The sequence below is a fragment of the Lissotriton helveticus genome, chromosome 8, assembly GCF_964261635.1.
Source record: "Lissotriton helveticus chromosome 8, aLisHel1.1, whole genome shotgun sequence".
Classification (NCBI taxonomy): Eukaryota; Metazoa; Chordata; class Amphibia; order Caudata; family Salamandridae; genus Lissotriton; species Lissotriton helveticus.
The window spans coordinates 1521045285-1521069424 of record NC_136069.1 but is presented as its reverse complement, the minus strand read 5'-3'; positions in this window follow the sequence as shown (position 1 = coordinate 1521069424).

The window sequence follows — 24140 nt, the reverse complement described above, 5'->3', positions numbered from 1 at the left end:
GACACAGCAATTGCCAGTAGTTAGACAACGTGCAACCATTCCTCCCATCACGTTTTGTGTGTTCACCGTACTGTTTAGTGGCAAAAGTATGCCCAGATGTGGGTACAATTGCTGACTGTGCCACTGGAAATCCAGCTATTCCTGGCTGATGAATCCTAATCAGGATGAAACTGGTCCTGGGTTGTTTGTGTTCTGGTTCAGAGAGGACCTGGCTTTGCAGTTCAGGCTGGACTGGTCACATGAGGAGCAGAGTCAAGACTGATTTGCATATCGCTGGGCCAAAACTGAGGTGGCATGGTGTGCAAAAGAAAGATGTGTAGGCATGCGACCCAGAGCAATTGTCAGTGGTTAGACAAATTGCAAGCATTCCTCCCATCACCTTTTACGTGTTAACTGCTGAATCTTCTTCATTCACGTCTAGACTTGTGCTTTGATCGATGTCAGAAACGTGGCTCACTGTAAACTGCTTTCCCTTGGGAGTCCTTGAGACTCGGATTTTCCGTTTTACTCTTTCATGAACTGCAACACTAATCTCTGCTTCATTTTGTTGCTCATGGCTTTGAAGAACCGGGTTTTCTTAGAACCCAGCGTTGCCAGGGACACACCCGAAGTCTTCGGATTCTCCTGTCTTGGAATACAGAGACACTGAATACTTCTGGATGGCGTCAGAGATCAAATTTATTAGCTGCAGCTAGTAACAGTAAACCAAGCAATACAACACGGTGTACAACTCAGGAAACTGCTCAATTTTCATAGAGCAAGACATCTCTTTTTATACACCATATTCTCATTACAAATGTACACCCACTGCGCAAAATTCTGACCAATAGGACACATTTTCTAACTGAGTATCACATTAACAAAAACACAATTTACAGTAACCCAACCCAAAAGTTAATTATTAGGACTGTCCCAAATTCAATTTGCACAAGCCGGACAAACCCATAATTGAAAGCACTACCCATGTAATGAAAAGTCGTAAGGAAAGAAACAATTCAGATGCTGATTAGGATAAGATATGTGCAAGGAAACTAAAAGTTAACGATATCCTGAACATTGATTGGCAATTTTAGACAAGAATCAAACCAAGGGAAATTGGCCTTGCGAAGGGTCAGTTTCAGGTGAAGAGGTCAGCGTCCTGCAGTTCACTCACAAGTCAGAAAAGGGCCTGTTAATGCATACATGAACAATGAGGCCCATGCAACTTTGTTCGTTCGGTTACCTCCACGGCCTACGTGAGGGCAACACAAAAATGGCGTCACAAACAACTCAAACAAAATGGAGTCTAGTTCAAAATCACGGAACCTCAGGCCCTCCTTTTGCCATTACGTAGGCAATGACCTAAACTCACGTCAATCTGAATCTAGGTCTATATCTATTCTCATCAGGTCATCAAGGTGTTGCTGTAACATCATCTTATTATCCTTCGCTTCTCTCGCGATTGGTCTTCTCACACAGATCGTAGCACAAAGACTACAAATGGCGGGACCACACTGGATGCATAAGCAACACGAGAAAAGGATTGCTAAAGCCATACCAAGAAACATCAGAATCTTCCATCCCCATTTGGACAGCAGTTCCCAAAACCATTCTATCAATGACCAGTTCCCTTCGTCTACATGTATAGACTCAGCGGAATTTTGTAACCTCAAGATGGCTTGGTACACTGTCGGGGTGTTATCTGGTATGAAAACACAGCAACTAGACCCGATCAATTTACATACCCCACCTCTATCTGCAAGTATAATATCTAAAACAAAGCGGTTCTGTAATGTCATAAGGCAATCCGCTTGAAGCTCAGCTGTAATATTGCTAAGGGCACCTGCAGTCTCATTTATAGTGGCCTCGACCACTCTCGTAAGCTGACGAATATTCCTACTATATGCCATAGGACCCCAAAAGGGCAGAAAACCCTTAAAGAAGTTTCCAACTTCTTGTGTGACAGTATCTTTCGCATCGATAACACCTCTACCATATCTTGTCTTATGGTAATTGAAAGCAGCAGTGTACGTAGGGGGAAGCAAAAATGCCCCATAACATGTGCCTGAAAAATCAGAAGGCAACCATGTATATGCTCTGTCGTAACAAACAAAATACGTGCCTTTAGCTGGCACGAACGGTGGAGATTTCTGGGATGTATAGACATAGGTGTGAGCACACATACTCTTATTAAGCTGAGCTCTCGGATTCTGACCATTACCTTGCAGACAAAAATGACCTCGGTGGGGTACAATCCAAATAGGAGGAGACCTTTTCTGTCTTTCTTTCTCTGTCAGACTAATGCTATATCCAGTCTTGTTCCAACCAACATATGCTCGTACCTCATCTTTAGGGATAGCATTATACGCATCAATATCTCTGATCATATCTACTATTCCCTGTATCAAGGCATTATTACTCGCATTATCTTTGACGGAACGTACAGGAGATGCTTCATTCGCATAGATAAACATTGCTTGGAGTGCCCATACTGACCCATTAGGCGAAAAAGGCAAAACCAAATATGGCATTCCCTTATCTGTCGTATGTGGCATAAGACCACAAACCCAGCAGTTCGTAGTATTTACGACTAACTGATGCTGATGCACCATCTGTATAAACGAATTGTTAACAAATTCTGATCTTCGTGTCTGCTCATGTTCAGGCAACATATACAATTTATGTGGAGAAACAGTAGAAAAAGAAAGAGTAGGTTGGGACGTAGATGCAAACGTCTGTTGTATGGCATAAACAATCCAACCCACACATCCCAATATAATATTCAAAAGCATCAAGAAACACAATATTAAAAAACATTTGCTACGGACCAATGTACACATTTTCATTTTAAAATCAACTTTCTCAACACTCTTATCAGACCCAAAAGACTCCATCCTGTAACGTGCTGCTCACGGCAATCTTCCTTCTTCACTCAAGTGTGCGTCAAGATCGTACTAACGACCATGAACCACAGGCCTTTCGTCAATTCGCGGCTCACCCCTTAAGAACTTATACCGTGACCCTGCAGCTGAGTCCGGATGGTGACTCGAAAAAGAAAAAAGTAAAAAAGTCTCTTGATCTGACAAGGTGTAATTCACTATATAAAAAAATTCAGATTTTATTTGTCCATGAGAACAGTCTTTCTTGGTCTCAAATTGTAGCGTTCTTTACCAAGCACAGTTGGGTCTTTAAAAAGGAGCTCCGGATTCGTCGTGTCTAGCTTCAGATGTGGAGGCACAGCAGCTTGCAGAACATCATCATCCTCGCATTCTGACTGAGTCCATGTCAAATGTGCATCACTAAAAGGTACAAATCTAGGAATCCTTTCACATTCGGAATCAGCTATTCCATCCTTCACCCACTTATCATACGGTAGGGGCAAAGGAACTTTTGTAGTATGGGTGGCATGCACCCAATTTTTTTTACCATCTACTCTAACAGCAGTTCTAGTGGCCAAGAGGACCAAATGTGGTCCAGTCCATCTCGGCTCCAAGTTTTTGGTTCGTTGAAAATCCTTCGTCAAGACCAAATCACCAGGTTGAATCGTATGGCCTGGATCTGCAGTAGCTGTCGGCAAACTGTCATAGACCTGTTGGTGGAGAACACGTAATTTAGCAGTCAAGTCATGTAAGTAATCCACCAACATAGGGTACTCAATCTCGCTGTACTTCTTAGGACGAGGCACACCCCAAACATTCGCTGGACGACCAAAAACTATTTCGTATGGGCTAAGTCCCACACGAGAATGCACTGTCGACCTTGTTGACCAAAGAGCCCACGGCAAGGCATCCGGCCATGTAAGACCAGTGCTTGCTTTTATCTTAGCTAATTTCAGCTTCAAAGTGCCGTTATAGCACTCGACAAGTCCAGCAGACTGGGGGTGATTTGCAGCATGGAATTTCTGTTTTATTCCCAAACCAGCACATACTTTCTTCATGATTTGACCCACAAATTCACTCCCATTGTCGCTCCATACAATTCTCGGCAATCCATACCTAGTGAAATACTCTTTGAGCAAAACATTGGCTGTAGACAAGGCAGTATTATCCTTTAGGGGGTAGGCCTCTATCCATCTGGAAAAGGCACAAAAAACCACAAGGACATACTTCAAATTATTGCATCTCTCCATGTGTATGTAATCTAGCTGTATCACTTCAAACGGATATGTTGGAGGGGCAAAATGACCAGCTGGAGTTGGAGTTCCCTTTCCAGGATTGTACTTCAAACAAATCATACAATGTTTCACCACTTTCTCAGCACATTTAGGAATTCCAGCATTCTGCCATACTGGAGCCAACAACTTGCATATTCCCTTCGAACTAATGTGAGCCATTCCATGAGCCATAGTAACCACTGGGAGCACATACGCATCAGGCAACAACCATCGCTGGTGTTCTGACAACTCAACCCAACAACCCGTCGAATCCAACATACCCGTACTTTCTCTCCACGTACTCACTTCTTTTTCCGTAGCTTCAGCCTGAATTGACTTCACACTTTCTATTGTGTCTTCACACATTCCACCAGCCATAACCCAATTAGCAGGGCCCGCAACATACATACGGCTCTTCATATCTCTCGCCGTTTCCTTCGCAACTTCATCCGCAAACGCATTCCCTCGACCTACATCATCCACAACTTTCTTATGCGCACTACACTTCACAATTGCAATCTGCTTTTGGGAGAGTAAGTGATTCCAGAAGTTCATTCACTAACTGCCCATGCTGAATTTTCGCACCATGAGAAGTAAGGAATCCTCTTTCTCTCCACAAACGTCCAAAACTATGGGCAACACCAAACGCATACTGGCTATCAGTATAGACATTCCCTCTGATAACACACACGCTCTAGTCAATGCAATCAACTGTGCTGCTTGCGCAGAATTCTGTGCTATGCGTGCTGTTTCAACAACTGTATATAAAGTTGTGACAGTATATGCCACAGTCGTCTCACCATTCGGAAGCTTGAAACACGAACCATCTACCCATAAGGTACCATTAACATTCGTGAGAGGAGTATCTTTTAAATCAACTCTAGCCTTCGTTTCCTCCTCTGTCCGGAGAACACAATCATGCTGTTCCTGAACATCTGTCTCTACAGAAAATGGCAATAACGTAGCTAGATTCAACACATTACATCTTTTGATTTGAACATGGCTAGCCAAAAGTGTCAGCTCATAACCTGACAGACGTGCACTAGTAAGGTGCTGAGTCTTAGTCCTATTCAATAAGGTATCCACTGCATGTGGGACCATCACAATCAACGTATTATCCAATACCAAACCAGGATAGAAACAGCCGCTGTCGCTGTAGCTCTCAAACAACTCGGCAACGCTTTAGCTACCGGATCTAACGTAGCTGAAAAATACGCACATGAACGCTGCTTGTCTCCAAATTGTTGAGTCAATACTGACAATGCACAACCTTCTCTCTCGTGAACATACAACGTGAAAGGTTTACTGCAGTCAGGAGTACCCAACACCGGAGCAAAACACAATGCATCACGTAATTCAGAAAAACTTTCTGACAATCATCAGACAAAGGGAGAGGATACGGAGTGTAGTGTAGTTCCTATTATCCCAATAGGCTCAGCGCATTGGAATAATACCTTCAATAGTATAGACCTAGGGCAGAGGTTAACTAGGTCTTCTACTGACGATATTAGACTTAAAGTTTAGTGTTTGCCAGCTAGCTCAGAGTTCACTAGAAACTTTCTCGAATAGACAAGGAGGAGTTTAACCTCCCTGGATAGACAAGAAGGGGTTTAGTTTCTGACAACCATAGAACATGACAACTTTGCTCTCCCCTAATCAAGAGTGTATCTCTAGAGTCGTGTGAAAACAAAAGACAACTTATTTTACTCAGTTCAGTGCATTCTTAGTTTCACCAGATTGTAGAGAAAAGGAAGAGACGGGCGTGTTCAATAAAAGATGTGATTTATTGATCAGTCTCTTTTCTCGTACATGAGAAATGAATCGCTATCATTGTAATACTTATAGTTAAGTAAAGTGCATACAGTAAAAACAGAATTATAAAATAATACTGTAAAAGCATTGATATGGTTTCTGAGCCATATGATACTTAAAATGGATAAAATAGATACATACATATATACATTGACTAATCGTACTCAACTGGTGTTTCTAACTACGCCTACCCCAGTGTACCTGACCTAAGCCTAATACGTGGGCGGGAGTAGATAAATAACAGTTTAAGTTAAGTTTGCTTTGCCAAGGGTCTGCTTCAAGAATTCTCTGCAAGGGGTTATTCAGTTCTGTACCTGGGATTTAGAAGGCTGGAGGGCTGGTATCTCTATCTCAGGGCTTGATATCCCAGCTGCCTGCAAGGGCTGCTGGAAGCGCCGGGCTGGATTTCTCGGCAGGAGAAAAGGCAGCGTCCTCTCAGCGCGTCAGAAAGGAGGGGCAGCGTCTGTGGGCTTCGCTCTCAGCTGGGCTCCTTGGCAAGTCTCGCTGCTCCAATCTCGTCACCACCGCGTGTGTTTGCTTAAGGCAATGTCGGTAATATTTATACCTGAAAGGTGCCGAGATTGACGTAAGGATGGACATAAATACGTCAATAAGGATGTCATACGGACTGGTCGTTAGCACATTCTTTACTGAAGTTCTCGGTGAAATGAAAACAATGGCTGCGGGGATTTTCCCAGGTCGCTGTAGGTTTGAGTTTGTTTTGAGAACTCCGTATGCCTATTAGGGGGCTGGTGAAATAGTGCGTGCCTAATGAGGTGGCGTGCGCTATGACCTAATCTGATAACGTGCTTCTGTGCCGCTGTATGGTTAATCAGATAACGGGTTTTTGCGCCGTTGAATGGCTGCTAGTTAGTTATTAACCAGACAAGGGTCAGAAATAGGGGGATCGATACAGTACCCATAGTAAATACATCACACCCACTCCACGTAAGCTATGTCCATATTTACAAATCTAGGCATAGTAAACAAAACTAGTAGTGCATGTGTATACCGTACCACCCCAAAATACATTTTTATGCATTTTGAAAATCGGAAATATACGAAAGATAAGTATATGTACCATAAGCACTCAAGCAGTATAATAATGCAAAGTCTATTACGCATATTTTTAAATCAGCATGAATAAAATGTGAAAATTACACATGAAATGGCTCTTTATACAGAAGAAAAGTGCGAGACCATTTCATCACAAAATATAATATTTGTGAACATGCTAGAGGGTAGCTAATGTCTCTAGAGTACCTTAAATAGAAATTTAGTTCTCTAAGAATAGTTTCTACTTTAAGCAGAAGATAAGTGTCCCAAAAAAAAAGTAAATAATTTTTGGAGTTGGAGAAAAAAATGTCCCGCTGTCTGTAAAACTGGTGAGAATTTTTTTTCATTTAGGTCTATTTTCAAAGTCGAAGGCCAAATTCAGGGTGTTAGGAACGCCGTGTGCTAGCTTGCTCAAAGTTATTCTTTCTGTTCTGGTGAAAATATCATATCATTGAGACTGTCGAAAAAACTGTCAACAGCTTCTTGCGAAAGTTCCATTAACTCGGAAAAAGTTGTTACCATGCATTCATGAGCATGATTGCCTTCATTGATGTTTTGATCAGCATTGCTGACAGAAGGTCATACCTGATCGATGCTGCTTTCATCTCGTACTTCACTACCCCTCAATCGTAGTGGTGAAGTCTCCACGAATGCCGTCATCAGGATTGGTAGCCGCTGGGGACAGCACAATGCATGAGCCGTTACCGGACCCAACAAAGTCTCTGCGTCCATTGGCACATCCGATTGTAGTGTTAGACAGGTGTCCAACACGCATTCTTCGCCGCATAGCAAGCACCTTAATACAGGCATAACACAACGTTGCCACATCGGTCTAAATGAAAGAAACCAAGTCATGTTCAGGTCTCTAAGCCGTGCTAGTCCAAGGACTTTAGTTATGCGGTCCCGGTAGCCAATGGCTAGGATCGTTTCTTCCCTTGTCGTAGGTGCTATGTCTGTGACATGGTTTGCCATAGCGAAGTAACAGGATCAAAAATAGGAAGCCTGCCACTAGTCCCAAAAGTAGAGGAAGTCCGCCAAAGATGGAATGGACAAAATCAGGTAAAAATACCCAGGATGGCTTTGAATGGGGTTAAAGCTCCTGAAAACACTGTCTTAAATACACTAGAGATCCCGCTTGTATCAGAAATATTTAAGATTTCGCTCAGTATTTCTGCGAAATGTATGGGGGAATTGGTTGATAACAATGAATGAATCTCAGCAGTTGTCCTTGCAACATGGAGATCATACGTTTCTTTTGATGACGTTAACATTGTCGGCGTCTGTAGGAGCACTGTCTTCATTCTGCTTAAAGTACCAATTCGAATAGAAGCAATTTTCAAACTGGGCCATAACCTTGCCTCCCTGTCTCGTGCATCGTTCGGGAACAATACTCGTTCACAGCACATGACCTTCGTAGTCACAGTTATGAGATAAGGTTTTCCGGGCAGCAAACTGCAACATCTGCGATCTACAATTAGAATGTAACTCCCGTTCGAGAGTCTCCTAAAGAATGGTTCTATTTGTGTTGCAGGTGTGCCTAGCTGGTGACATGAAAGGTTATTTGAAGTCCCTTCACAGGCTCCATGCAAACTAATACCCTGACACAGAAGTGTACCGCTTAGTGACCTCGCACAATTATTTCCACTAAGAAACACATTCTGGCCTTTATTACTGACACATGCGTGTGTATAGGGCAAGTTCCATGTTGACTTAATGTACCCTTTACCCAACCTTTCATACTGGCCTGCCTGTATATATTTTTGGCAGTATTGAAACTGGAAAGTTGTTATCGGGATATTTATTATCCCATGTATTATCCATTCAATGACAGGTCGTTCTGACATTGTCAATTGTAATCTCTCAAGTTTTTCAATGCTCAGAATTTTATAGTCAGCACCCTTCTGTGCCAAACTGATTTGTTTATCAGTAAGGTTAAAGATATTAAACAGTGACGTTGTGTTGATTAAACGCCAAGGCACATAGCCTGAACGCAGATTTTGTAACGTCCAGCCAAGCTGTACAATAGAACGCAATTGTGACTGACCGTGTTGTAACATCAGTAAGTCTTGCGATATTATATCGATTGCTGAAGACACAATACTGTCCAGTGAATATATTCTGGAGGACAGAGTCATTAACCCATTGTCCACCACAGAAAGTGATTTTTCCAAATTAATACGGTCAATTTCCCGTATTTTTTCTGCTGTCTCAATTTGAGTTTCTTTCCAGACTTCGTTAAAAGCTGCATATATAGAGGCCGCTATGAAACATTTTTGACGCTGTTTGCGTGGTCCCATAATGAAATCACGCAAGTCAGCACCTTCTTGAAGTAAAGTTAGGTGTTGCTTAATTTCTGCCAGTGTGGATGTTTGTAGCCATTGAAGGCAGAGCTTGCCCACACTGTAAGTGGTAACTATCCCTGGATGTTGTCTTTGGGAATATCTAGGGTCTGGCCTGGTCAATGTGAACCCCTGTGTTTAGTTCAGGAATCTGTCTTGACAGTTATTTGTATCTGTAGGCCAGATCAACCATTGTTTCCATTCAGGATGTGTTCTGTTTTGGTTTAAAATATGGTTCACGTCTATTTCAACATCTATAGAGCTATTACTGTTCGTTGTTGGCTTTGGAATAGACGGTTTGTTTAAATCTTTGATTTTGGCTAGGCCAAGACAGGTAGTTTGTTGAATAGTGTCATTCAAAAATATAATTTGTTCTGGGATCATGCAGGCTCTAAACAATGATTCTATACCTTGTACTTGCCAATCTTTTGTGCCCCAAACAGTTTTAGCTTCAATGTTTTTGTTCCAGAAATCAAAACCAAATGTATTCATTTGCTCAAAAAATGAATCTGAATATATCAACTTTGTGTTTGTAAGCATGGTCTTCATACCTGTCTTATTTGACAATTTGAAATAAAATGTTTCTGCATTACTTGTGTTATACCCTGAAAAATATTAATATTTATCATAAAATGTTTTCGAACTACCTTTTGGAGGAGTAGCACAATGTTCCCATTGGTTATAATTTAAAACATTTCTAGGTTGTGCAGATTTATGTAGATAATGGTTACCATAGTGGTTGTAGCAGAACATCTGATCATAATTAGACGAACCCTGCAAATAATCATGTTCTGTAAATTTAGCAGACATCACTAGGTCAGACATCATATCATTAATACTTTCAAAGTCCCAATCATCTGCAAATGTGTTTGGTCTTACAAAGTCACTTAATGAAATCTTGAATTGGTGTGGATACTTCAGGATTTCAACCGGGCCATAGATTTCGTAATCAGTATTGTCCCATGCTACCCCGCCGGGTATAGGATTGGCTGTGAAGTTGACTGAAGAAAGTTCTCTTTTCTCTACGTGTGAAGATGTGTGTGGTTTAAGGACCAAGTTGATTTTCTGGCTTGCTGTGTCCATTTTAGCATATTTTCCCTCAATGAAATGTCCCAAGCATAGTACCATGATGAGCCAAAGTATGAGGATAAATGCACCTAATGCCACCCAAATTTCAATCCATGGGGAAATCAGATAAATTGCTTTCAGTTGTTGAAAAAGTTCCTTTGCTTTATCTTTAAAGGTTTTTGTTGATGGCTGATTCTTTAATTCACTCAGATCTTCAGATGAATCATTGAAGTTGATGAAGTAGCCGGATGCTGTTCTGTCTATTGTTCCAATTGCTTCTGGATTACTTTTTGTTCTAGAAGTTTCCTTTGTTTCATCAGCATAGTCATATGTTACTTCAGTGTAGGTCGGTGTGTCTCGACTAAATGTTTTTATTTGGGTTTTTAGAGGTTTAAGTTCCATTGCTTTGTTGCATAGTCCTTGTTGATGTTCTGTAGGCATTTCGAATGTGATTAGTCTCTTAGTTTGAACCTCTGTATTTGTAGCAAACCTTGGTTTTCTACTACTTCTTGGGAGACCACTTGGCCTACTATTTGTTATCGGCCACATGATTGTGGTTTTACCAGGTCGATGGATACAACTCGGTTCTCCTTTTTACCAGCAAGGGGCGGTAGTACTACTGACCTTGTCCCGTTGACAGACAAGACAGGAACTGCTTTTCTGTAAGAAGGCCCAAATTCCTTCTTTACCGCGATCTTCTCTCTGACTAGATCCCCGACTTTAGGAATCCAGACAGGCCTTGCTGGGACAGGTGGTTTCTCTTCAGTGGTTGTCGGCTGTTGTTTCAACTTTATGTTGCTCAGGTCTCTTCTTGTTTCATTTAAGTCCTGTAAAATAGCCAAACGATCTTTGATAGCAAAGCATTTATCTTTAACCACTGAAGTCTGACTGTCAAGGTCCTGGATCAACATTCTAGTCCCGAACAATAGTTCGTACGGACTGAGTCCCTTCAGAGAATTTCTTGGCAGGTTATTTAGACTACGTTGGACACTTATTAAATGTTTGACCCACCCAGCTCCCGAACCTAATACCTTCGCTGTTATAGATTGCTTTATGCCTTGGTTTTTTCTTTACACCATCCCGTTTCCCTCAGGAAGGAAGTGAGAAGATTCCCGCAATGCAATGCTCATTCTGGCCAGGCACTCCCCATAAGCTCGAGAGCTAAAGGAAAGATATTGGTCAGCACGTAGCATGCTTCTAGCGTATATGCCATTACAGACTCGCAAATCTTTTATAACAGTTCAGACGTCAGCCGAAAGTTGGGGTCTACATTATAAGTGAAAAATAGTCTCTACATGTTAATACGACGCATTATTCATACTGGGTGTGCTCATGTTAACAACCAATTCCTTATTTAGCGAAAAGCCGAGGGAATATACCGCTTCGTTCGCCACTGCGATCTCTGTTGCAGTCTGGACAGTTTTTTGCAAATAGGTGATGTTCCAGACTCATTCCTGGCCACCAGTATGTTGATTGCAATTCTACTAGAGAATCCTTAGGTTTAAGGTGTCTAAGACCCGCACCCATATGTGCGTCTGCTATTAACAAGACTCTCCTGTTCATGTTTGGAATCACTCTATCCCCCACTCCAGGGATTCGAGCAAAAGGAACGGAGTTTGCATCGATTATGTATGTATAATTGAGTGGGTAATTGATCGGTAGTGCTGAGCAGTCGCCTTTTGATGACGTTTTCACTGCCAGCAAAGTTTCACCGTCAATGTATTTTACTGCACGCTTTTTTGTAGCTACGGAAGCCGATTTAGTTGCTACCGCTGTGGCTGTCTCAGCCAATGAATTCCCTGCAACGTGAACGCCATCACGCTGATGACTCAGTGAATGTATCACGTGAGTTTTTGGTAGTTCTTTCTGTAAAAGAACTACTTGTTCCCAAAGCGCTTTTTGCTTTATTGTGGCACCTGTGTCATCTTTGTAACCGTTCTGAATCCATTTCTGTAAATCGGTATTGTATGATTTGACGCAGTAATACGAATCGCACACTATAAGTGTCGGGAATTCGCGATCGGCATTATCTAGCGCCATTTTTAACGCTATTATTTCAGTTTGTTGTTCTGAATTATTCTCCACTGAGTGTGTTTTTGTCAATAGAGGTCTCAGTTTACCTCCGCGCCACACATCTTTTACAATTTCGCATGTGGCGTTGTAAGCCAGCTCTCCCCAGACTGAGGGTTGAGCATGACCGTCTGTATATATTACACAGGCGTACTGTCGTAATGGCAGAATGTCGATTGGCAGAGGGTATTCTCTCTCATATTCTAGATATTTTAATTCTTTCATTTCCGGGTCAAAATAGTATTTTACTTTGTCTGTAGCAACAGAATTTACCCATTGTATCCATTCTGGATTCAGTGCCGTTGTCGGTAAATTACATGGGGTTGTTAATGCCTCGAAAGCTGATTTTGCTGTTCTCACTGTAACCTGTCTACCGTCAGCTAGGTATTTTTCTTTTGCTACAGCAGTTTGAACCGCATGAACAATGTTTTCCTTAATGCTGAACCTTTTTTCAGCCTCTGTGTACAAGTGTGATTTGTATGCAATTGGTACCTTTTCTCCCTCATTAGAGGTCAGGTATGTGAATCCGCATCTTCCTGGGATGACTCGAATCACAAGGTTGCGTGTGTTATCTTGTGTTTGTAATTTTGTTTTAATTAACATGTCTGTTTGTAAGGATCTCAAAATTTCTGTGTGTTTTTGAGTCCAATTGATTCTTTTAAAATCTGGTTTAATAAGATCATAGAGAGGTTTAACTCTCTCTGCATATCTTATAATGTAAGTTCTTCCGAAATTTAGGAAGCCTAGAATTGATTGTAAGTTTTTTAGTGTTCTAGGTGCTTGGATTACAGCACATTTCTCTAGGAAATTGTCAGCCAGGCTTTTGCCTTCACTTGATAGTTCATATCCTAAAAACAGGACTGTTAGATGGGCAATTCTTGACTTCTTAAAGTTGAATTTGTAACCCTCTGCTGCGAATCCAAGTATTATGGTGTTCACTCTCTTCAAGTGAGTATCCAAGTCATCATCTGTTAGATAGATGTCGTCGACATAAGAATGCCTCGTCATCATATGTTTGTAGTAACTCTGTTACTCTCGCTGAGAATAATCCTGGGCTATTCTTGAACCCCTGGGGCAAACAACAGAAATTTTTTGCGCGCCTTTTATTGAGAACGCGGTCAAATATCTGCTCTCTGGTGCTATATTTTGACAAAAGAATCCATTAGAGATGTCTAATGTTGTTTTGTATTTTTTGCGCACTATGTTATTCATTAGTGCAGCACTATGCGAGTTTTGTACTGCAAAGGTTTTGCAACATGAGTTAAGGTGTCTGTAATCCAAAACAAGACGATATGAATTGTCTGGTTTGGAGACAGGAAACAAAGGATTGTTCATTTGAGAGGTGCAAGTTTCAATCACCCCCTGGTATTCAAGTTGATCTAGGATTTCTTTTACCTGTTTTTTAGCTTCTTGCTTAATTGGGTACTGCCTCTGTGCAGTAGGTTGTGATTTTAACTGGATTTTGTGAGGAGGAGAGTCCTCATCCCATCCTACATGATTTTTATATAAAGCAGGAGCTTGAGCTACTGCCCACTTTCTTGCAAGTGTATATTTTTTTATGAATTGGAATATGATTTGAGAAGGCAGGCATAATTATTTCTTCGCCATGAGGGCACTCCCTGACAAACTCTGGTGGCCAGTCTCTTTCAGCTAGAAGGATGTCATAGCCCTTGGAGAGATTATCCCAAAAAAGACCCCTTATTTTTCTAGTCTTATCCCCCTCTATACGCAATGTTATTTCATATATTTTATGAGGTTTGCTAACTCTGGTATCTGCAGTTTCCACTTGAATGTATTCATTCGTGTCCACTGTCTCCAGATGATTCATAAGGACTTTGCGAGCTATGCTCACTTCTGCTGCGCTGTCTAGCATTGTCTGAGCCCATTCTCCGTTTTTCAGTTGTGTCCTCAGTATTCTTGGCATGGTTGATTACTTTAATACTGGCTACCTTCTTCTTTGGAAACTGTTATTTTTTATTTGGATGAGCAGGTTCCTTGTCTTTGGACTTGACGTGCTCTTCCCTGTGTTCTGATCGTCCTCTTCTTTCCGATTTCTGCGAGGAAGTCTGAAAAGATTGAGAGGGACGTGTATCAATATCTTGATATCTATCAGGTTTCTTTATATTATCCCTATTTCTAAGGTTGTATTTTTTCACAGAGGGCTCCCTTTGGGGAGACTTGCGTCCTTGGTCCGGAGATCTTTCTCTCCGCCGAGGAGTCCTTTCTCTGGACTGGAATCTTTTTTCTTTTGGATTGGATTGTTTATTTCCATCCCAGCTCTTCTTTTGACTGTTTAGATTATTTTTAATAAATACCTTTTCAGGACTTTCAATTAGTTGGGGTTTCACCGGTATTCCACCCAAACTATCTCTTCCTAGTTCCTCATAGGATTTTTCTATGATTCTGGCAATTTCAAATGGTTGGTCTCTTACATCTGTCTCTTTCAACCTCTGGCGGATCGCCACATTTGCTGCTTCTCCTTTTATGTTGGCTAGTAATATTGCCGAGACCTGCTTGAATTTGTTTTAGCACATCTGGTATTACTGACATGGATGGAACACCATGTGTTTTTGTGTAAATGGAAGCAAAGACTGTACCCCAAGTGTCACAGTCCTCCACATGTGGTGCGATTCCCATTGGAAGGCAGATAGTCAGAATCCTGTGTTTCTCAAGAGAGGTGGTATCCGGGAATACCGCCTCTATTTGAGTGATTTTTTGTGCTAACCAGAATGGAATTTGTTCCCGTTTTGCGGGTACTTTACCCAGACAGGACTGTATGTTCTGTGGTGTAATTTTATTTGTGTTCCCCTGATGAGGGGTCAGCTGTGGAATTTTAATTGATGGTTGGACTGTTGAAGTCCGCATTACATATTGGACTAATTGTCTATGTATTTTAATTAATTGTTTTAGCTGTGCTAAAAGTTCTGGTGCAGGCATTTCTTCAATTTCTGGATGTGGTATGTATCCGGCTAGGACCAGCCACGTTGCTCCTGGTCTACCTAGTGGACCGAGCCTGGTGATGTGATTATTATGTTTTAGGGCGCCATTAAACAAGAGCAAGTGCTCTTGGAATTTGAGTGGTATTTCCACCTCCTCGAAAGGAGTGTACTCATTCGGAGGTTCCTCTATTTTATAATAGTGGAAGTCCTTTGTTACAGCGTTTGCTGCTGGAAAGTTTATCCATGAATAGAATACCTCTGTCTGCCGATATTCGTGTGCCTCAATTACGAATATGACTGTACCACCTCTCGGTGTCAGCCCATTTTCTATAAGTTTTAAAGTTATAGATTTTCTTATGTTGACCGGGATGAGTATTGCATTCGGGTCATTTTGCAGCAGAGTATTGTCAGCTTCTATGAGTTCAGCTGCTACTCTAACTGTCTCCTTTCTTCTTCACTTACTGACATTCTACTGTCAGGAAGGTTATTTTGTTTATTTGCAGATCAGGTTTCTATGGAAACAAAGATTAGATGCACAATATTTTGGAACAGTGTATCCTTCAACGTTGAATAAACCAAGAACCATACATAGGAGTCTCCTCTCTATGAAGTTTGGCGGATATTACCTTTCACCCACTCCAGACGTCTTTGGAGTATTATGGGAAAAAAGGGCTCTGTGTGAAAAAGTACGACTGAGTTACTCTAATGTCTTGCGTTAGTTTTATCGCCTATCCAAACAGTTGGGCGCCATGTAGTGTAGTTCCTATTATCCCAATAGGCTCTGCGCATTGGAATAATACCTTCAATAGTATAGACCTAGGGCAGAGGTTAACTAGGTCTTCTACTGACGATATTAGACTTAAAGTTTAGTGTTTGCCAGCTAGCTCAGAGTTCACTAGAAACTTTCTCGAATAGACAAGGAGGAGTTTAACCTCCCTGGATAGACAAGAAGGGATTTAGTTTCTGACAACCATAGAACATGACAACTTTGCTCTCCCCTAATCAAGAGTGTATCTCTAGAGTCGTGTGAAAACAAAAGACAACTTATTTTACTCAGTTCAGTGCATTCTTAGTTTCACCAGATTGTAGAGAAAAGGAAGAGACGAGCGTGTTCAATAAAAGATGTGATTTATTGATCAGTCTCTTTTCTCGTACATGAGAAATGAATCGCTATCATTGTAATACTTATAGTTAAGTAAAGTGCATACAGTAAAAACAGAATTATAAAATAATACTGTAAAAGCATTGATATGGTTTCTGAGCCATATGATACTTAAAATGGATAAAATAGATACATACATATATACATTGACTAATCGTACTCAACTGGTGTTTCTAACTACGCCTACCCCAGTGTACCTGACCTAAGCCTAATACGTGGGCGGGAGTAGATAAATAACAGTTTAAGTTAAGTTTGCTTTGCCAAGGGTCTGCTTCAAGAATTCTCTGCAAGGGGTTATTCAGTTCTGTACCTGGGATTTAGAAGGCTGGAGGGCTGGTATCTCTATCTCAGGGCTTGATATCCCAGCTGCCTGCAAGGGCTGCTGGAAGCGCCGGGCTGGATTTCTCGGCAGGAGAAAAGGCAGCGTCCTCTCAGCGCGTCAGAAAGGAGGGGCAGCGTCTGTGGGCTTCGCTCTCAGCTGGGCTCCTCGTCAAGTCTCGCTGCTCCAATCTCGTCACCACCGCGTGTGTTTGCTTAAGGCAATGTCGGTAATATTTATACCTGAAAGGTGCCGAGATTGACGTAAGGATGGACATAAATACGTCAATAAGGATGTCATACGGACTGGTCGTTAGCACATTCTTTACTGAAGTTCTCGGTGAAATCAAAACAATGGCTGCGGGGATTTTCCCAGGTCGCTGTAGGTTTGAGTTTGTTTTGAGAACTCCGTATGCCTATTAGGGGGCTGGAGAAATAGTGCGTGCCTAATGAGGTGGCGTGCGCTATGACCTAATCTGATAACGTGCTTCTGTGCCGTTGTATGGTTAATCAGATAACGGGTTTTTGCGCCGTTGAATGGCTGCTAGTTAGTTATTAACCAGACAAGGGTCAGAAATAGGGGGATCGATACAGTACCCACAGGAGTATCTTTAAGAGTCAATGCCAACAGAGGTTTCGCTAGCAAGGAAAAGTTGGAGATCCATTGCCTACAATACGAGGTGATACCTAAGAAAGCACGCACTTCTCTCTGTGTGGATGGCACACTCATTTGCGCAATCGCTTGAATTCGTTCTGGGGTCAAACTTCTTCCCTCCTTCGACAAGAGATGACCTAAATAGGTTACTTCTTGTTGGCAATACTGTAACTTGGAAGGTGACACTTTATGATGAAGGTCAGACAAATGTCGTAACAAAGAAAGAGTAGCCTCTTTACAAATCTCTTCGTCATCAGCAGTAATCAACAGATCATCAACGTATTGAATAAGAGTAGCACCAGAAGGCAACACAAAATCATCAAGCTGAGTTTTCAACGCCTGACTATAGATGGAGGGTCTTTCACAATAACCTTGGGGAGCTCTCTTAAACCGGAAGCTTCGACCTCCTAATGAGAAGCCGAAAATATCTCTACTTTCCTCGGCAATTGGAATACTGAAGAAAGCATTCTTCAAGTCGATAGCAGAAAACCAGGCTGCCGAAGCAGGAATCAGAGTCAACAAAGCAGTGATATCAGGGACAACAGAAAACTGTGGCACCACAATCTTATTCACTTCTCGAAGATCGATCACAAACCGGTACACAGGTGGCTGAGAGGCATCAGTACGCATAAGGACAGGCAGAACAGGACTGTTACACATGTTACCTCTCGTTTCTTCAATTACACCCTTCTCAACCAAATCATAAATAATTGCTAGAAGAGCTCTCTCGCCATCACTAGATATTTTATATTGCGGAATACGAGGTAGCCTAGCATTCGACTTAAGGGTAACAACATAGGGTGGAATCTGCAAGAGACCAACATCATTTGGACCTGTAGCCCAAAGTGTATCAGGACGCAATTCCAGTGGAAGGCAATCTTTAGACAAATACATCGGAGAAATTACTTTCTTACCCAAGGTAAGATGTACTCCCGAAGGAGAGCAATATAATGTTGCATGCAATCTTTTCAGCAAGTCCAAACCCAACAGATTCTCACCACAACCAGTCAACAGAATAAGAGGAGCTTCCAATTCACAAGGACCAATAGAAAGAGGCAAAGGACTAGAAACCGGGTTACAAACTGGGGCGCCTGAAAATCCTACTGAAATATTGGTCAAGCCAGACAAAGGTGAGCCAGGAAGTTTAGAGTGCATAATAGAACTCTTCGTCGCACCAGTATCCAAAAGAAAAGGTTCTGCCACACCTGATCTAATCACTTCAACATAAGGTCCACTCTGGTCTACTCGAACTGACACTACTCCCTCTCTTTGCCCATGGCTGTCCTAACTATCATTATAACCAGCACTCTCACTCTCGACATAATAATCATCAACATAGTACTGTGCAGACTGACCACTCGGAACATTCTGTCTGTCAAAATAATTTGCAGAATTCTGAAGGGAAGAGGAACGCTCATTCTGGGGTAACACACCACGTCCCCTACCCCTAGGAGCTTTCTGGAAACCACCACGACCTCTCTGACCAGATACGCCATTCGCACGTTGTAACAAAGCCGGGCAAGTATTCTTGAAATGACCTAGTCACTTCCCGCTGGGTAACCAAAGGATTTATTTTCAGGAATGCAGAAAGGGATTAATTTCCTTGCCTCTTGAAAAGGTATTGACTATCCTCATCAAGAGGAATGGAGAAGAACGCTTGGCATAAGTCAAAGACGGTATACCATACTGTATCTGCAGGAATTTGTAACAAGATCACAGCAGGATTCAGTACCAAAGGACAACATGGAAATGCAATTTAGTTTATTATTTTTTTTACTAGTCGAAAAGGCATCTATGCTGTTGTTGATGTATGTGGGAGAGCCCTTGTCACTCCAGTGGCCATAACTGCAGGAATAAAGTTAGCACAGAGACTGTTTGAGGGCCAAGAGAATTCAAAACTAAACTACAGCAACATTCCTACTGTAGTATTCAGCCACCCACCAATTGGAACTGTGGGACTCACTGAAGAGGAAAAATTGGTCAAGCATGGTAAAGACAATGTAAAGACATACATAACTTCTTTCACGCCAACGTACCATGCGGTGACCACGAGGAAAACTAAATGTATCATGAAATTGGTTTGTTCTGGCAAAGAGGAAAAAGTAGGGGGCTGCACATGCAAGGATTGGGGTGTGATTAAATGATACACGGTTTTGCAGTTGTCGTCAAAATGGGGGCCACCAAGGCTGACTTTGACAACACAGTTGCCATTCATCCCACGTCTTCTGAACAGCTGGTCACACTACAATAATATTGAGGCCACTGCTTTCAAGCATTGTTATTGAAGGCCAGTAGGATCATGTTGACTCTTCATGAGAAAATAATCTATATATGTATTGACCCATTATAGAGCCTGTGCTTTTTTAATGAAGAGAGTCAAGCAGAAACACACTCCCTTTTGGAATTTTTGTACCTAAAAGTAAAAAGAAGTTTAAAACTATGCTTGTGGAGGAGCAAGGTGTCTAAATTCTACAATGAGTATATGCAAAAAATACATTTCATTGAAAAAGTAATTTTTTCTAAGCTCTTGGACTACTCTCCATTTTCCACTTGGTTTTTCAGTGCTCGTAATGGGTGAGTTGCGAGGACTACCTAGCACCTCTCGTAAAATACTCTGTGCTCAGGGACGGCTCCTCAATTTGAGTGAAGGAGCATTGCCCCACTGGTTAAAATGCTCCCAGAATTGAAAAATTAAATGGTAATAAAGTTGGTTTATTTCCATTTTATTTTTCAATATAACCCATTCCTGCCACTTGCATCAGGACGGGGGTAGGGACACTTCTAAGTGACAGTAGCAGGAGGTAGGATGGGATGCCTCAGCAGTTTTCAAAGTGTGCATGCCTTTTTGGCCGGCCGTCTTGCTACAGCCAGCCAGACATGCACACTTTGAAACTTCTAACCCACCTGTCTTAAGACAGCTGAGTTACAGTAAGTGCAGGGCTCCAGTGTCCTTGGGAGCAGCGAGTGAGGCTGCTCCCTGCAATCAGGATGCTGCTCCCACAGCATGAGAGCAGTGTCAGGATTGGTTAAGACACTTCTCATGGGCTCACGCTGCAGGAGGAAGATGTGCAGCAAGGAAGAGGTCAGAGTTGGACGTGTCGCAGGTAAGTGTTTTGTATTTTTTTATTTTTACCCACAACCAATTTGCCTGCCTCACCACTCTCAATAGATGCTCGCAGGAAATGCCTGTACTAACATCTTTTTTATGAAAGACTTCATTCCCTCTTCTGCTTCCTGTGAGAGCTTGTATTATCGATTTCAAGGTTAAATTGCATCAGGTTTGATCTGACTTTTAACTGGTTCTGCACTTTTTATTCACCCTATTTCTTAACCTTGAAATCCCATACCTCTACTTTCACTGTATGTCTCAAACCAAGAGGCAGGTCATCTTTTGCATGAACTGGGAACAACAGAACTCTCAACTCTTGTGATTTCATTTTAAATGATGAATCTATGTCTTGGGTTTTAATTGGACACTATGTGGTGTGCAATAGATCACACAATTCATCTTGCGAAGTACGTCTATTCTAAATAAATTAACAGGACTCAAATTACACAATATGAATTGGTGGTTGCTTCCCATGGCTCTGTTTTAACCAGGCCATTTGGTGAAACTTGATTAGTGATCTGCTTATTGCTTATTTCTACAACTTGGACTTCTTTTACAGAGAGTGACAGGTTTGAGATCTCCATGTTGTAAACTATGGAACAGGTAGCCCCAGTATGGATGAAAAATGATGTAGGTGGCCAACAATGACCACACCATGCATGCCTCTATGACTGCACCAAGCCTGCACCCTTCTCCCCCTCATGCACCGTCATTGCAAATGTGTCACATCTGGTAAAACCTGGTAAAAATCATTGCTCAGAATCAATGGATTCTGTTGAAGAAACCTCCCAGGAGTTTGATGTCTGCTGTGACACAAATTTTGCTCCCTCAAAATAAAAAGATTGCAGTCCAAAAAGGCAAAAGTTGCAGTATTTTTGTCACAGGCACTAAGCATACCTGTCACAAAAATTGAATTGGCCCTGATATGTGGCCTGCAAACCAGCACTGTACAGAGCAGGGAAGAAAAGTGTTTGGTGCCAGAGAGAGCGCTGGTTTACATTTTTAAGTTGCACTCTCTCTGTCACCACCCTGCCCGTCATGCTTTCCAGGATCAAATACATGATGCTGGAGGGGTGTTGTTCCTTTGGCCCCTTCCACTCACCGCCCACCTTAAATTAAGATGTGAGGAGAGCGGAGGGGACTAAAGTAACAGACCCTCTCCAGCACCATGTATTTCACAGTAATTGTGCATGGTGTATGCTCTGAGGTGGAGGTGGAGAGAGTAGTTATCTAGGGTTGGGGGTGAGCACAGATAAGTGCAACAGTAGGGGGTGTAGGTGTCAAAGACCGCCAAAGGAGGCTGGGACATTAACATGCCTGTTAAGTCCTGGTCTCCTGCAGTGAGGAACACACCTCTCTCCTGACAAGCCTCTTTTTACTGGCCCATTGCGGCAGCGCAGTGCCAATAAAAGGAGGTTTAAAGAAAGGGTTTAATTTGGATGTTGCTGTGACTTTTATAAAAAATTGCCACATTTTTACAAAAGTCACAAGTTCAAGATTGTTTGTGCAAATCGTGAAATTACAAAATCCCTGAGGGTCTTGGTTGAAATCTAGAGTTGTATGGCATGTTGTTTGTAGTGTTTTGCTACAACACTGGATCTACAGGCATATTCATACGAAATTGCCCCTGATTGTGCACATTCTGCATAGGAGTCTATTGGGCTGGGACACAATTTACTGTCCCAAACTGTATTATCTGAATTGTATTCTATTGCATCTGGGGAACCTAATCATTTTTAATTTGGGTTGGGCCTATATTCTTGCTTCCAATGGTCAATTTCCCACAGAAATGACAAGTAGTACTCTTCTTTAGCAAAGTGACATTCACATTCATTCAGGATTTAGTCACTAACCCATTACCCCTACCTTATGCTTGTACTCGCCCCATATCACTCCTCGTTCCAGCTCTGTGCATCCCCTGCACACCAACATTCTAATTTACACTCACACCAGAATTTGCAGATGGCAGAAAATATTTATATGAATTCACCATCTAATTTTTACCATCTCTGTTTATCTGTTTTTTCTGAGCAGTCATCAACTTCTCTTTGATATTTTTCTGCTTCCCATTGAAACAACCAGCACAGTATGTATTGTACTTGAATAACTCATAAATACCCTTAGTTTGCCAACACATCACACTCTGCTAAATAGCTAAGATCTAGACACATACCAAAATCAAAAGCCGATACGGATTCGCGTATGCCCTCTCTTGCTGGCTTTTTGACTACTGTACTTACTATAAGTCAGCATAAGCCGCTCATAATATGCATGTACTGACTCCTTCCATTTTTGTGTGGCTCTCATTATCATTGTCCAATTTATCTCTTTCTCTGGCACCTTCTGTTTTAAATGATCTATCACTGCTGTGTATTTCTCCATGACTAGAGAAGCATGGCATTATTAGGCTTAACACTTGCTGGCTTCTCAGTCGACCATCCACCAACCACTTTACAATCTGCCCCCAAATCCTTAGGAACAACGATCTCAAACCATGTATTTAATTCAACCCTAGTGTACCATCTGTCTGGTTCTTCTCTCAATTTCAGAAAATTTGCCATAATAGGATAGAGACCACCCCTGGACCAAGGAGCATGTACACAATTCCTTCCAGGCACTTCTTGCAAAGCTTTTGTCTTCCACATAACTTTTTATTTCCTCAAAATTTTCCAGTCTTTTATGGAATCAATTCATTCTTTGATATGAGCTCACTGAGTCATCAGCCCCATGTTTTGTATTTCTACCGCACTCAGTTCCATTCTATAGTTTTTAATGCAAGCTCCTAGTATCGTGCAAATCAATGTTACATTCTTCTGCTAACTCTTAAATATCTCAATTCATCTGAATTATATTGCAATCATTAGGTGTCAATTGTAACCTGCAGAATTTCCTGAAAGTCCTTTTTTAAATTTGCAATAATAATGTACCTCTTTTCGGGTGATGTAGTAGGTACATCTTCAACAACAAAGATCTCTGTATCCACAATAGTGCCAATCCCACTAGGACCAGGAACAGCTAACAGAGCACTTGCAGTACAGAGTGCTATTCCTTGTGTGCTGGTTTACCCGCACCCATATCAGGTACTGGCAATCTCTGTGACTGTACACCATCCGTAGAAGGAGGAGATCTAGAAATCCAGTAAATTGTTTAGAAAATCTACACTGTTATCTGAATCAATTTCTAGATCTCTTTTATGATTTTTAATTTTAGACTCATCAATTTTCTTTGTGTCTGATTCATTAACCGCATGCGTGCGGGCGGAATTCCGCTCGCACGCTGAGAATTTGTAAAGCGCATGTTACATGACGAGCTGGGCTCGTCATGAGCGTGCGAAGAGGCTACCTCATGACGAGCCCAGCTCGTCATGAGCGTGGAAGGGGTTAACCAATGCTGGAAAAACCTACACAACTTGCAGTGATTCCTCCCACCACTCTTTTTTCTGTGTGCCCCACTTGGATTCTAACCACTGACTAACTGTAT